The following is a 16,245-nucleotide window of genomic DNA, read 5'->3' on the forward strand; positions in this document are numbered from 1 at the left end:
ATTAGGAGGAATTTTGATTTCGACGTTTATTGGAATGTACTTAAAAACATAATTTTTCCAGCTTGAAGAGTGTTCTGTGGACAATTTTTAAAGAAAGTAAGGATGGGCGTTATTAGTATCATATTTAAATCCTAACAATTCCTAAATATACATACGTCGTTTTTCGAATCTTTCCCTTTTGTTTCAAACTTTATTGTTATGCAAAGGCATTGCCAGGCACGAGCAGAAAAGGGCAGCTGATTTATGTAGGGGCAACAGAAATATACACGCATAATCTTGGAATAAGTACCAAAGGATTTTATCGCTGACGTCTATATTTAATTCTGTTAACAAAACAAAAGAGTTGACCAGCTTCAGAACAGGCTTCCTTAGCTAACTAATAAGTTTTCAAACACCCCTCGTGTATGCATAGCATATATATTATAGTCGTATGTGGTAAAAGGGTTATTACCATGACATGACATTTCCTTTCAGGCTCATAGGCTAGATTGTACAAAATTACCTTTACTGATTTAAATTGCAAGTGAGCAACAATAGAGAAGTAAGAGGAGTAGAAGGAGGAAAGGGACATTGCTAAAATTTCATATGTCAGACAAGTGACAGAAGGAGAACAGTTCGCCAGTTCACCAGTTTTCTCTCTATCTCTGTCTCTCTGGGTTGTCATGATATGCTCACTGATTAGCTACTTTTGGGAATTTTCGTGACTTGCCGCTTGATTGCATCGTCTCTGGCTTCAGTTGTGGCTTGTGTCAAGTTTTATGGCCTTTACACCGCCCAGATTACAGTTCATCCTTAATGTTATCATCATCATCCACTAGGGAAGAAGGCGTGTCATAGTGTGTGTGTGTGTGCGAAATTTGATTAAAATTTCAATTTTTGATCTTATCTGAGAGTGAGTTTAGTTGAGTTGACGTTGTAAAACCACAAAATGAAAATTAATTGCCAATGCTTTTGCCTGGTCCTGCTAATTTTAAGAAAATTGATAGGTTCCCATGTCTTCTGGGTCATTAACTGACTTGATAGCTTTTCAACTAAATTTTCCTCAAAGCTTTCTGAGCCAACATAGATAAGTAAGAAAAATTGTTGACGACCGATGGATGGCCGCTGGATATTGCCTGTGTCCAGTGTCATTTCAGCTCAGTTCATTGATGACTAATGTTGGTCAATAAAATGTGTACCAGAAAATTAATATTTTGCCAAAATTTGATCGTTAGCTAAATTAATTTACACTTTTTATAAAATACCCCCCTAGGGTGAAATGGTATATTAAAGTCGCTAAAATGTATGTAACAGGCAGAAAGAAGCTTTTCCGACCCCAAACAGTATATATATTCTTGATCAGTATCGACAGCCAAGTCGATCTAGCCATGTCCGTCTGTCCATCCGTATGAACGCCTAGATCTCGGAGACTATAAGAGATAGAGCCCCTAAACTCGGTATGTAGGCTCGTGTAGTTTGTAAAGTGATCGAGTTTATTTCAAATTTCTGCCACGCCCTTTTCCGCCCCCGCAATTTAAAATGAAGTAAGTAAGTCGTCTCGCCGACTTGGGTATACCATACACAAGGTGAAACAAATATTTAGAATTTCGAACACCAAATGTATGTCTATTAAATTGTTTTAACATGCCTCATACCATATGCTATCTTTTACTCTACAAACACACGAGCACTCTAGCGCCGCCATTAGCCAACGGCCAATTCTGCCCTTATGGATCGCGTAGCAAAATACGTTCTTACGTATATTTTGCATGTTTCTAGTCCGATTTTAATCAAATTTGGTAGTAGTTTGATATAAATAGATAAGATTAATTAGTCTGCCAAATTTGATCGCGATGGTCAAAAAATTGCAAGAGACAGTCGGTTTTTGCTAAATTATGGAGGCGGAAGTGGGCGTGGCAACATATTAAAATATATGTATTCTGCGCGCATACTAAGCCAATATACATACTAAATTTGGTGACTTTAGCTTTGTTAGTTTTCGAGAAAATCAGTTTTGTTTCATTTGCGGGGGCGGAAATGGGCGTGGCAACATTTTTAAATAGTCAATATCTGCGCATCTATTAGGCTAGCTTACATACCAAATTTTATGTCGGTAGCTTTCATAGTTTTAAAGTAAAAAATCTGTTTTATGTAAATTCCCTGGGCGGAAGGGGGCGTGGCCAAAAGTTGGAACAATTATTTTCTGCGCGCTAACTAAACGAGTATATAAACCAAATTTGATGTCTCTATCTGTTATACTTTTTAAGAAAAACAGTTTTATGTAAATTCTGGTGGCAAAAGGGGGCGTGGCAAAAATTTTAAACAAACTCGATAACTGTACATACTACACGAGACTGCATAATAGCATCTAGCTCTTATAGTCTCCGAGATCTAGGTGTTCATACGGACGGACGGACGGACATGGCTAGATCGACTCGGTTGTTGATCCTGGTCAAGAATATATATACTTTGTGGGGTCGGAGATGCTTCCTTCTGCCTGTTACATATGTTTTGGCGACTTTAATATACCATTTCACCCTATGGGTGTATAGTATAAAAAGCGTACCATATTTGGTATGTATATTTGCTACGTAAATGCGCACACTTTGTATGTGTAAAGATTTTGACACTTGATATAAATATCCAGCTGAATACCAAATTTGATCAAAATCAGACTAAAAATAGGGAAGTTATGCATATAAACGTTTTTCCATACGACCGGAGTTAGCCGTTGGATAGTGGCGGCGCGAGTATGCTTGTGTGAGCGATATTCTGAGATATGCTTGTAAAAAGCATGTGAACAGAATTTTTTAAAAATACGTAAATGCATTTGTTATTATAAATTTTAAATAGTTGTTTTACTGGCGTATGGTATAGCTAAGTCGGAGAGACGACTTACTTACTTCATTTTTATTGCCGACTCGGGTTCACTGACTTAAAAAACATAGTTTTATCCCTTTTCTAGGTTTTTTCAAAATCCTCGATCTCCGTTTTGATATCAATCAAAAAAGTTGCCAAAAGTAATCAAATAATTGGGTTATGCAATTAAAATAAATCTTTAGATTGCATTTGTTTGTTAAGTTTGTTTACGATTTTGATTTTAAAATAAAATTTATTTATGATTAAATGGTGGCTGTTTATGGATATTGCATATATTTAGTTAACAGTCGAATTCTGTTTTATTTGGCTGCTCCCTGAAGTATGCTTCTCATAATGCAATTGTCAACAATTACGCATTGAAATGAGAGGCAGCTAGGCATGTGCAAAGTAAATGCATTTTCGGGGCTGGGCAAACGGAAACGCAGCATTCGCATTACAAAGTAATTATGTAAACAACAGCAACGGCAACTACAACAATGCTGACAAGCTACACCACCCGCCCATAAAAGTAGGCAACAGCAATTCCCTTGTCTCGTCCTGTGGGCAGCAAATGAACTGTAAAATGACCATGGACCCCCAGACCAGAGTCAAACCTATTTGACATTTTGCAGGCCGATGACCATTGACAGCTATTGTCAGATGCCATTTATTTTAATTAGCTCAGGGCCAATAACAAGCAACAAAACTAACACACTATAGCTATGATTATGGGTATGAATATGAGTGTATTCACTTTCCTTGGTGGCAATTCAAATTAATAAATGCAATTTTGTGGTCGTCAGTGTTGTAGGCGTGTGTGTGTGTGTGTGGTTGTATTTATATATGTGTGTGTATATATCAGGTGTAGAGGCGTGAAAACCGAAAAGTAACATTTTAATGACTCGGTTGGACACTGCGGTTAATTACACTAGGCAACAAAATTTCCATCTACCCAAGCATTATTCCTTTAAGATAGTTGTCCGCTACAACCTTAACTTGATTCGTTATTCTGCACAAGAATATCTAGTAAAATATTTCATTTCAGCTTCAATTTCAGGACAATCTGAGTTACACTATTAGAAGAAAGTATTCTAAAACCTTAAAATAGCTCGAAAATGAAACCTCTGTCTGTAACTGCTTATTTGGTATCATATTTTCGCTATCGAAACATTTCTAATCCCATTTTCGTTTCACGATCTCATGATTCGTTTTTCAGAAGTTTCACTTAATAGCACTGTTGATTTCTTATATCCATATTTCCTGTAGTCTAGTGTAAACAGTGTTTGCTGCTTTTGATTAAAAGCCAAAAAAAACAACCAACAAAGTGCGTGCTTAAAATAATTGCAATTTCCCGGCTATTTTAATTTGTGAACAAGGAAAACATTCACATACAAAAGGGAGAATAGTACGAGAGAAAGAGAGAGATAGAAGGACTGAAAGCGAGATAAAAGTGGTGGAAAGAGTGTAAGAGAGACAAGAGATTGTCAACAGATTTCAATTGAAGCTCAACGCTAGCCGTGTCGCTTATTAATTGCATGTCATAAATCATGATTATGCCACTTGCTGACCAACCACTGGGCTAGTCGCAGTTATTATTATTAATCTTTGTCGCCCGCACGCACAGGGCACAGGAACGAGCCATGCAAACGAGAGCAAATGAAGCTGACCAGGTGGAACGAGAAGCCATATGTTTGGTTCATGTAAATTGCCTTGTCCTTCCGTTTTCCATCTGTCTACCCTCTCATTCTCCTCTCTGTGGCACGCTTTGCTCTTTTGCTATCTTGATTAATTGCAAAAGTTTACCAGGGACACGAAGGCTTTTCGACCAGGACTTTTGACCCCATGGAAATGTGTCAGCTGCTGTTGCCGCCTGTCTGTTTGGCTTGCTCTTTTTTTTTGCCTCTGCCAACAGCCACCAATTGTGCCAGAACAATATGAGTGTGGTAACAAGCTTCATAACACGCGTATGTTGTCGCGTAAATTGGTTTTAATATTTTAAGCACTTCATTACTCACAAAAAAAAAAGAAGGAAAAACCCAACGAAACCAACTTTATCCATACGAGAAGCCAACGACAGCATCCGGTATTAAGCCTGGAAAATGAAGCCTGCTGCTTGTGGCATGGTTAATCAATCCACCAGTGCATGTCAAACTATAAGCCCTTTATCAAGAGAAATTCAATTATCTTGTGAAATTCAATTACAGTCCAATCTATGTATGTAGGTATATATTTTTTCTCTCGCCAGTTATCTATTTCTATTCAGTTTGCTATTGTTCTATTTGCTTGGAAAAATCCATTTTGAAATTCCCATCTAAGAAAATACACATTCAACTCACCTTTTGCCAAAGTAAGAGATTCTCACTCCTGTTGCTGTGTGTATCTCTTCTCTGCACATTCTAGCCGAAAAAAAAGAAAATGCATCTGAAGAAAAGAACTTTACGTTAGAGCAAACAATTTCCATTTTTCGCATAAAATGAAAACGAAAATCTGAGCCGACAGGAGGCGAAAAAAAAGAAAGCACACACACACACACTTACATAAAATCGTAACGAAACGAAACTGTTTGCTTACTTTCAGGCGTACTTCAACATCTGACAAGGCGTCAGCAGCAATACAAACTACAATACAAAAGCAAAGTGCATAAGGGCGAGAGTGTGCGTGAGTGTGTGTTTGAGTAGGTGTGCCTGCATGTGTATGTGTGTGTGTGTGTAGATGGGTAAAACCCGTTTTGCATGCTGCAGGCAATCGAACAGAGATTCTGTTAGTTTTTTTCCCCCATCCTCTTTCGTTTGCTGATTTTTGACATATTTTCTGGAGCATGCGGCAAACAGATCGAACAACTTTTTAGGGCGTTTTTTCAGGTGCAACTAGGTTAGCATAAGAAAGCATACTTTTAAAGAAGTGGAGTATGCTATGCAAATGAAGAACTCAACTTACTAAAGGCAATTTGGATAAAACATTTCTGATCCGGTAACTGCATGTCGAAGCAACAGTTCAATTCACTGCCCATTTGAATGACAGGTTCATTAATCAGTCAGTCAGTCAGTGAGACTGTCTGTAACTTTTTTTTACAATGATTTACAATCAAACATTTCATTTTTTTCTTTTTGCTATGAAAGATATTCATATATGTACATTTGTACCTACAAAAATATATATATCAACATATAGTATGGCAGACATGAAATCAAATTGCACGCAATTACTTTAATGTCTTTGCCATCCAGTTAACCAGACAGCCTCCTTTCGAGGCTGCCATTGAAAAATGCAAAAGACCGCAACTCGTTTGCGGTTTACTTGCAAATTTGTGGCAACATTAAGAGTTCGATTGCATTCAATAATAAAAAAAAAAATATACATACATACATACACATGCATATATGACCAAAAAAAAAAAAAACGTTACACATAAATGCATATGGCAAAATTGATCACACATCAATTATGGTTGTCTGATTTCTGTTTCATTGATTGCATGTACTTTCCACCGCAACTCTCTCAAAAGAAAAAGAAGTTTTAATCAGTCTTAATTCGTTTCAAATGTTTTCACAAAAAAAAAGTTTGTTATTATAACTACATTTGTCATAGATTATGTTAATTTATTAGCTTTTAATGCAATCAACTAATTAAACCATATTTTAGCGATTTAAAAACAACGAATGGCTAATGTGATAGCTAATGCTGTCTGAAAGATTGTGGTTAATTATTTGTTATTATTTTAAAATAAATTTGAACATTTTAATATGTTTTTTCTGTTTGACTATAGTTAAAAAATATCTATTTCTATTATAATCAAACTTTGATGACTTTAACATCTTGAATAATTATTATAATTAGATATCAGCCAAATTGTTCAGACCCTATTGATCATTTCCATGTCATTTGGGAGTATGGTTTTGAGGATTGTCGATAACAAAGCATATGAAATTGCTGTATTCCAAATAGTATTTGGCAAATACTAATTGTTAATTAACTTGTTTTGGAAACCTATCACTGACCGCCTTAGCTGCATTTGCTCTAATATTTTTCTATAGAACCAAATAAAATGAACTTTGGATAATCTAGTTATTAGAGAAGGTCACACTTTACCTTATTGCTAGACATAAAGTCATTATATGAAACTTTATTAAAGCTGTCAACCATATAAATAACAAGATTATGTACAGGCATCATGGTTAAAAGCTCAGACTGCATTTTGCTTTCGTATCCCACAACCACAAAACCAACTCAACTAACTTTAAATGCGATTCGCCCCATGTGCATGTACTTAGAGCAGTTTCAATTCTGTTTTTTTCCTTCCTTCCACTCACACATACACAACACTAAACGATGTGGCTATAAACTGTAGCATTGTATGTATTTAGGTGCCACGCCCACACACACACTTAGATCCACTCACACCGACAAAGTCGTACCTATGTTGAACATTGGAAAGACAACTAACAATTTTATATTTTTCCTTTTTTCTATCTATCTCTTTGCCTTCTTTCGTTGCACATCTTAGCATCGATTACATTTTGCCAAATTGAATTGTGCAACGAAAAGCACAAAAAATAAGGAGAAAAAAATGGAATATCATGGCATGTGTGAGCTGTGTATCTGTGTGTGTCTATGGAAGCATCCATGATGACAGGAGGCAATTCGATTGTGAAAACAGAATAGAAAATTTGCATCCTTATGCAATTAGGGCCTAAAAATGTCAATTTCACTTAAAGGCAGAAAACAAACTGTTTGTCTACTTAGTTTAGTTTTGAGTTTTTCAAGCGCCCTGAGGCATGTTGACACTTTAAGTATTATTAGTGAACTTCTCGAGAGGGCGGGTAGAAAAAAGCAAAGCTTGACATTTCTCAAGTGCACTATATCAAAGTCAAAAGCCGGTCGAGTGTGTTTATTTAAAGAAGACCAAACTAAAAAAAAAAAAAACAGACGTTAAAAGAGTGCAAAAGCTGGCTGAAAAGTTGTTTAAGAGCTTCAACTTATTTCTGGAATGCAGTTCAATCTCTCTGTCATATTTCTATTGCCTACTTTCAAGCGCCAGGATATCATTTCGCTAATGTGTTGCCTTTATTTCTTGTTTGCCTGTTTGTTTATTTGCTCTTTCCTCATTTCCTTTTTCTTTTGTTTTTGCTCATCCTCTTTGTCAATTGTTGACATTAGTATTTTAGCCAGACGCTTCGAGTTGTTTATAGGTCTGTCCGTCGTCCGTTTGTCATTCGGTTGCTTTTCTTTGACTTTGTTTTTGGCTTTCGGATTTATTGTGTTTAATGTGTTGAAAAGTCGTCTTATTTATGGCAACTGGATTTGTGTCTTCCCTTTCCATTCCCGTTCTCCCCTCAGGACCCTTTTCTATTTTTTTTTATTTAGAGTGTGAGCCAACTGTGAACTAGTTGGCACATAGTTTCCATGTGTTGTCATTGTGTCTTGTGCTCGATTGTGCGGAAAATTGGAAAAAAAAAATGCGAAACGCTTCGTTTTTTTTCCGTTTTTCTGAAGTGCGTTTGCTGGCTCTCAACGCTGGGACAAAGCTTGTTGTTTTGTCCAGAGAATTGTGTGATTAGAATTGATTTGGGCACGTTGCGAGCTTTAAGGGGCGAAAAACTGCACAGAATCAAATTGAATTGTCACAGGGATATTAAAGGTAAACATTAATGAAAACAGCAGACAAAAAACTAGAAGTGATGCAACTAGGTGGGTAAACTTTAATCAAGAAAAAAGTTTATGTATCAGATGTTTGTTACGCTGAGAAGAAGACTATGTATATATAATCTTGATCAGCGTGAGATGCCAAATGGATTTAGTCCTGTCCGTTTGTGCATATTATTTGCATGCCCTCATTTAATTAGATATTGAAATCAAACTTGGTATGTAAGCTTTTTAATCCGTTATTAAGATGAAGTTTGACAATACATCGGATCGACCCAATATACATACATACGTATAACCGCCATTTGCTTATGCTTGCTTAGATACATGTATGTCTTTTTAAAGTGAAAATTTCTTCCATGAAAAATTTTATAAATATATAATTATAAAAGATTAGGAAACGAAAGTTATTAAACGAAATTTGTCGAAGGAAAGTATCATATTAACGGTTGGGAAAGTGCAAAAAGTATTTGAGTCTCAATTCATAAATTTTTGGAGCATTCGTCTCTAAATAGTTTTAATAGTTTGTATAATTAAATAAACTTTTTGATTATCAATTCGTTTTAATAATTTTTCCCTACGCAGAAGGCTTATAGGCTGCCTATAATTAATAGATAATTAGTTGAATAAGACAGAAGTGTAGCAAAGTATTTTTTCCCTACGATTTGATTTGTTTAAGTTAAATCTTTGCCTTTGTAATATGTATTTGATTATATTTTTCCAACAATGGCAATAGTCTTTTGGGCTGTAGTTATTAAGTTACGAAATACACACAGCTTCATTTCAATTCATTTTTCAACTATCATACAAGAGATCAATCAAACTATTTGCTATGCTTTTATGCATATATCAGAAATCTGTGAAAAAATGTATCATTTATCCATCAAACATCCCATCAAGCAGTCATTTTTAAATATTACTTTTTTTTTGCAGCTCTTTCTCTTGGTTTTTTTTTTGCATTTTGATGGGAAAAAGAAATACTTTGCTCAGCTTCGAAAAAAAAAATGTATAAACATTTTTTATTTGTTGTTGCTGTAGACTGATACCGCAGCTGCAACAAGAGCAAGAGCAAAGGCAACAGCAACAACAACAAGCATAATAAAGTTTTATGACACGAAAAATGTTGCAACTAATATTTCAGTCAGGATACGGTTTTTTTCTCGTTTATTTTTTGTAAATTCCTTTTTTTCGTTTTTTGCCGTTCGTTCGTTCTGTTTTGTTCTGTGAGTTGTTCGTGCTTGCCAACAGAAAGCTAATAGTGTTTGACCATTTTTCAAAATGGCTGTCGTTGGGTAGGATGGGAAACCAGGAAAGTGATGACTTTGGTAAAGACGGGTGGGGGCGGGGAATCTGATGAAGTTTGAGAGTCGAGAGCTCGTTAGATCCCCCTTCCCTTAACCCCCACAAATATACCCCCAGCTGAGTTGTCGTTAACTCAAAGTTTGTTAAAAATTTTTATCAGCATGCCGAGGCAATGACATGACCACATCACACGAACGTGGACAGGAGAACAAGGACAAGAATGCGCGCAGCACACACAGCGTAGCATGGCATGGTATCACACTGAAGAGGGACCACATAGTAGAGGAGTAGCCACAACATGGCACAATGTCGACATCAACACCAACACCAACGCTCTGACATGTGACTGTACATACTAATAAACCGTTAGTTGCCATTTCCCATTCTTCCTCTATCACCATTCAGACAGTCTCCACTCCCACTCTCAGTTGCTCTCTAACTTTCGTTATCTAACATGAGCAAAATATATATCTAATACATAAGCCGAAGACAGATTTCCCTTTAACATTTATCATTGATCAGAGAAAGAGAGCATGTGGATTCCATGTCGTCCTCCTCCAGTATTAGATCATTATAGTTCGTTTACTTTGCCCCTCCTTCCTCACTAGAGATTGCCCTTCTGGTCATGCGGGCTTTGGGGTTTTATTTTACTTCCCTACGTTTTTCATGGGTTGCCATTTTCCCTTTTTTCTTGGTTGTATTTACGCTTGAATTACGTTGCAGACTTTTAGTGCCCACTATGCTAGGGAGCAAGCTCAGTCGTTCACTCAGTCAGTCGAGCAACCGTTTTTATATGGAGTTCATTACTTTTATGTGATTATGTGTCATACGATGAGAGCCTGAATGAGGGTTTTAGCTCTGTTTGGGAAACATGTCACTGTGTCATTGGCAGACCAGGAAAAAGCATCACCTTTAAGTTGTTTTTTTCTCGTGCTTTCCAGAAAATTGCTCTCATTACCGAAATAAACACGAAAAGAAAATATTACACATACGCCGTGAAGTACGACCAACAAAAATTGAAAAACGTATGGTTACGGAAATAAAACTTAAAGTAAAATCAAAGCTTGTGTTTTGTGTCGATAAACGAGACAAGAATGTTGCCAACAACATGTAACATGGGAAATCTCTATACAATTTACCCAAAATACACATTTGTCCAACTATTGGACTGTCTCTCAGTTCGTCAGTCCGTCAGTCAGTCAATCTAACTAACTAACTGTCTACATGCCAGTCTGTGGGTATTTCTCTGTCTGCTTGTGGTTGCCTGCTAGCAAGGCTTGCTTGCTTGCTGCATCAGCCATATGAGTTCCTGCGCGTATGAGTTTTGTTATTTTGCAAAACGAGTTAAAATTAGCATAGTTATGGCAGAAAAAAAAACTGTTGCCAGTTTTCCCCCCACAAGGCAGAACCAAGCACCCGCTCAATCAGTTTGCCATAGCCCTTTTTACTTCTTCCTTTCGTTTTTCCATGCTTGCTACGTTTTTTCCACTACTTTTGCTGACTTGTTAATGATGTGAAAATATATAATGAACTGCTTGCTCTGGTTACGGGTATACCCATCGAATTTCCTCCCAGACATGCATTTTCATTCCGTAATTCTAAAGACTATAAATATTAAAAGCTTTAACATTTATTTAGGTCAGTTTCGTCATGTTTGGCGACAAAAAGAGACGAAGCAAAAAGAAGTACAAGTTTTCGAGTAAATACAATCTTTAGTTTAAAGAACTGAAATCCAAAAGGCCGTGGCTAACTTCAACGGCGCTGATCTTTGTATACCCTTGCAAGTTTTTTTTGACACTCTTCCCTTACCTATAGTCGTCACAGTGAATAAATGTTTTATCTGAAAAGTCTCATGTTTGCGAAAGAACGACCTACAACCTTAGGCTCGAGCAATGCGGCGCATGAAGCATCCATTTCATCATAAGTTTTTATGATATAGTTATCCGCTTTTGATCAAATTGGCAGTCATATTAAACTGACAAATATTAATTTTAACAACAATTACTTACACAACAATTGATTATTTGAGAAGAGTCACTGTTCGTGACTTTTCCGTTTGATTGGGAGCTATATGATATACTGGTCCGATCCTTAGTTCGAGATATACAACAAGTGCAGTACATTTCAGCTCTGTAGCTCTTACGGTCCAGAAGTTTACGTCGATTCAAACCGACAGACAGACAGACGGACATGGCTATATAAACTCGACTCATCGTGCTGATCGAGAATGTATATACTTTATATGGTCGGATAGGCTTTCTTCTATGCGTTGCACATATCTGTTCAATTAACATACCTACTCTTTTGGCAAGTGTATAAAAAGGCTTTATAGATTTTTCATTTCATATTTTGTTACAATATTTTTCAAGTATATTACGAATAACTAATCAAATGAAAAGCTTTGCCTTACAAAATATATTTCTAAAAAACTAAATTCCCATTTCCTGTGAGGTTTTCTATTCACAAGATTGTTTGTCGTTATTGCAAATTAGTTACTTTGAGCTGAGGCTTAAGGAAAACCTATTTTAGTTAATCGATTTACTGTGGATTGTACAAATGAGGCTATTTATAGTATGTAGAATAGAAAAGCTGTAATGATATTATTTTGAGAAATCTTTAAATTCACGTGGCACATTTGGAGTTTTTCCTCTCCTCGTAAAATACTCTTAGGCAAAAACAATTTCATTCACTTGCACAAAATGTTTACCCCCATTGCACTTGATATTATGTGGCCCCAAAATCATTAGTAAACCCCATTTGCCAGGCAGTTTCAGCCACTCTTGGAGCCTCGAAACCAAAATTCAGGTCAGCTGCGTAATGTGGCGCATAAGTGCCTATAAGTATGCAATGCACTTTCACTCAGGTAACCACACACACATACACGAATCCACTCTGTCCACCTACGCAGGAGAAAATCTGGTCTCCATTAAAGCGATACGCACAAGGCAGGGGCCAGGCCATGGACCGCCCGCGGGTAACCAACACAAAAGTGTGGTGTCAGGGGCTTGTCCGTCCTCCCCACCAAGACCCTCGCTCCCACCACCCTGTCATCCCATACATATATTTCCTGTAGCCGTGTGCTTGCGGTATTTATTTAGCCTATAAAGCGGCAGTTGGTTTGCCAGGGAAGCTCGCCACGGCATCAAAGCGTTCAGCCATGGCGAAGGCAAAACAAAACAAGCACAAACAGCAAAAAAAAAAAAAAAGCGTAAAAATGAGCGGAAAGTAAAAACTCGGGCAGAAAGTGACATATAAAAAGAGGTGGCAAGGGGAGAGTGATAGGAGGATGAAGCACTGTGACTCCCAGAAGTGGTGGTTCATATGGTGGACTTTGTTGACCTAAAAATCTCATTTGCTGCATGCTCATTTTTACCATCACTTTTTCTCCGTTTCCTTCTGTTGCTTTCCACTCCATGTTACGCTTCCCATCCGTGCAGAGGTCTTTGTTTATTCTCTCTCTAACGCCTCAAGCTAGGCAACAGAATTCTTTGATATAAAAATATTTCCAACAGCCGCAACATTTTAAAACGACAGCGAAAGAGAGAGACGGAGAGATAGAGAGAATGGAGACAAGAAAAGCCCAAAGGAAGCGTGAGGAAATGAAATCGACCTGACCTACAAGGAATCAAGCAACATATGTCCATATGTCATTCCTAGTTAATTTCCTGCCCATGACGAGAGACTTATCTTTTGCTGACTGGCAGACTCTTCTCTCGCTCTCTCTCTCTCTCTCTCTCTCTCTCTCTCTCTCTCTCTATCTGTACTTGCCGCAGGTCATGATTATGCGGGAACATTGAAAATCAAGATTTCAGAACAATTTTCAAATAAAAACCCGGCGAAACAATAGGCCGCTGACCTTCCAACGAGGTTTTTCCTTTTTTTTTGTTTTGGTTCGCTTTTTATTTTGACCGCAGAGTGTTGATTAATATTTGATGACTCATATATTTGATTTTCCCTTTCCAAATTTTTGTGGATATTCTTGTTTTTGTTCTTTGCTGAGAGTTTATGGTTAAATATTAACGTTATTTTCTTTATGTCTTTCTCTTTGCAGGTGAGTCATTTGAAATGTGATAAAGATGATAAAAATGTTGTAAAAAAGTTACTTTACTTTTTGGATAAGGTAAGATTAAAGTATGCAGAAGAACTTCAGCCAAGATTGTCATCTCAAAATTATACTAAATTTCATGGCAATCACATTTAAACTGTTTCAGATTCATAGTAATTCCTTCAAAAAACAATGAACTTGGAACTTGTATTCAAAAAGAGATAAGTTCTAAATTTATAACGGTCGTATTTTTCTGAAACTTATGTTAAGTTAATCGATGCGGTTTATTGATCACAGACTTTTTATTTACCAAACAAAATTTGAATCATCATATTCATATATCCGTCCATATTATGTAGTTCCTAACTTTTTAACCTACTCAAGGCTTTGTAAATTAAAAAAGGAAACTTTTATTTTTAAGAGGTTAAACTTTCATTTACGAATCAACTTTTTCTGTACTCTCCTTTCGGAATTTATAATTGATTAGAAAGCTTCAATCTAGGAGCTCTCTAATTGAATTTAAATCGGATTTAATGTGATTTCTTACACACACATACACACAGAGACACAAGAAAAGTGGCCAGCTTTTTTAGATTGCTTGCTGTGAATGTCAATCCATAAGAAAAGTGCAAGTAAAACCAAAAACTCAAAATACATTTTCTTGCTGTCACTTAATAATTCAATGACTGAAAAGTAGGCAACATTTTTCATGTACATTTTTTTTTTTTTGGCAAAAAAATTCAAATATAAGCCAAAGAAAAATGGACGAAAATTGTGTTAAGGGAGCTGACAAAATGATAGATGGGCGGAGAGAAAGAGACAGAGAAAAAGACGAGCAAAGGGAAGGAATGTGAAAGGAATTAGCAAAATAGCATAAAAAAAGAAAAAAACAAAAAAAAGACGGAAAGAGAATACAGAATAAAAAGCTTCAAAAGCAATCAAAATGACAACTTAAGTAGGCAAAAGAATCAACCAAAAAAAAGGAAGGCGAAATTTATATATGAAAATCAAATAAGCAAGTGAAAGATAAGAGTATTTCCTTCGTTCTCCCTCTTCCGTATGTGGGGTGTGAAGCGTGAAAGCTTGCTAAGGAAGAAAAAAGGGATCTTGAAAAATGTGGGCTCAATTAGGAGTTTAATTGTTTATTTTTCAACTAACTTGGCCCAAAGTCTCGGCTAATTGAAGCATCAAAAGTTTTCGAAAATAAAAGATGAAAATTAAATTTCACTTTTTATTTGCAGTAAATGAAAATTGATGTGGCCAAAAAGTCCGTCTGTGGAAAAACAATTATGAAAATGTCCTTTCTCTTGTCACGGCACTTGACTTCAGTCCATATCCTTGCCCTTCAGCCCCTCCCCTTGTTTCGCCCACCCCATTCCTAACTAAATCTTGTGCTCTTCTCTTGTGCCTCCCTTTTTGTGTACGCTTTTTCTCCCAAATCGTGCGTAAAATTGTTAAAATTTATAGCCCACACAAAAGAAAAAGTATCTTTTCTTTCTCAGATTTGTGTGAGCGTATAGCGATAGAGGGGTGGTGGTAGGAGACTGATGTCGGAGACACAGCCAAATGTGTACTTAAGTTTCAAGCCGCTGCCGCAGGACCCCAAATGCGCATTTAACTTAATCAAGATTTTAATATTTAAAGAATTTTCAAATTTGTTCAGACCTCCAATAATCCCCCCATACCCCGTATCTCTATCACTTTTCTTTTATATGTATGTATGTGTGTAGACCTTATCTTACTTTCTTTTGATAACCCCCCCTACACTCCTCTCTGTCTTATGTGTGAATGTCTTGTCCTTTGTCTGCCTCGAGGCTACAAAAAAGGGTTTCTTCTTTTTGGTTAAAACTATTCAGCCAAGGACAAACAACATTATCTCTCTAACACTTCAATTGCTTGTAAAAGCCACACAATACATACTCGAACTTTCCTCTTTTGCCACCCTATCCCACACAAACTCTCACTCTCTTCTCCCGCTCTCTCTCTCTCTCTCTCTCTCTGTATGTGTGTGGGTTAAAAAGTTTTCTTGTACTTTTTGAGGTTGTTTGTTGCCCTGTCAACTTGGGTTTTTAGTTTTATGTTGCACTTTTATTCATTTCGACATTTATGCCTTGGCAGAATATACAATATTTTATATACATATAAATACATATTTTTGTGTGCGAAAATCAATAGCAAAGACAACATGGACAACAACTATAAGAAGCAGAAAATTTGTTAAGCTTGTCAAAAATGAGAGAGCATCGAATAAATCCCCTAAAAGGTTTTGTGCAACAACAAAATACAAACAAACTAAGAAAGAGGCAAGCGAATCAATAATGAAATGAGAATCTTTTTGCTAAATATTTAAAAAGGTCTTGGGAATTTTTGCTTAGTCTCAAAAGCAGCAGCAGCAAATCAACTTGTGGTTTTCTTTT

General features: G+C 36.5%; 1 protein-coding gene across 4 annotated transcripts in view; it reads left to right on the forward strand.

Annotated features, from left to right (window-relative positions):
* The window catches only part of LOC6650303 (dystrophin), a 141,700-nt gene that overhangs the window by 56,768 nt on the left and 68,687 nt on the right, over positions 1-16,245 (forward strand). The gene's annotated exons all lie outside the window — the stretch shown is intronic.

This window comes from Drosophila willistoni, chromosome 3R (assembly GCF_018902025.1).
Source record: "Drosophila willistoni isolate 14030-0811.24 chromosome 3R, UCI_dwil_1.1, whole genome shotgun sequence".
Lineage (NCBI taxonomy): Eukaryota > Metazoa > Arthropoda > Insecta > Diptera > Drosophilidae > Drosophila > Drosophila willistoni.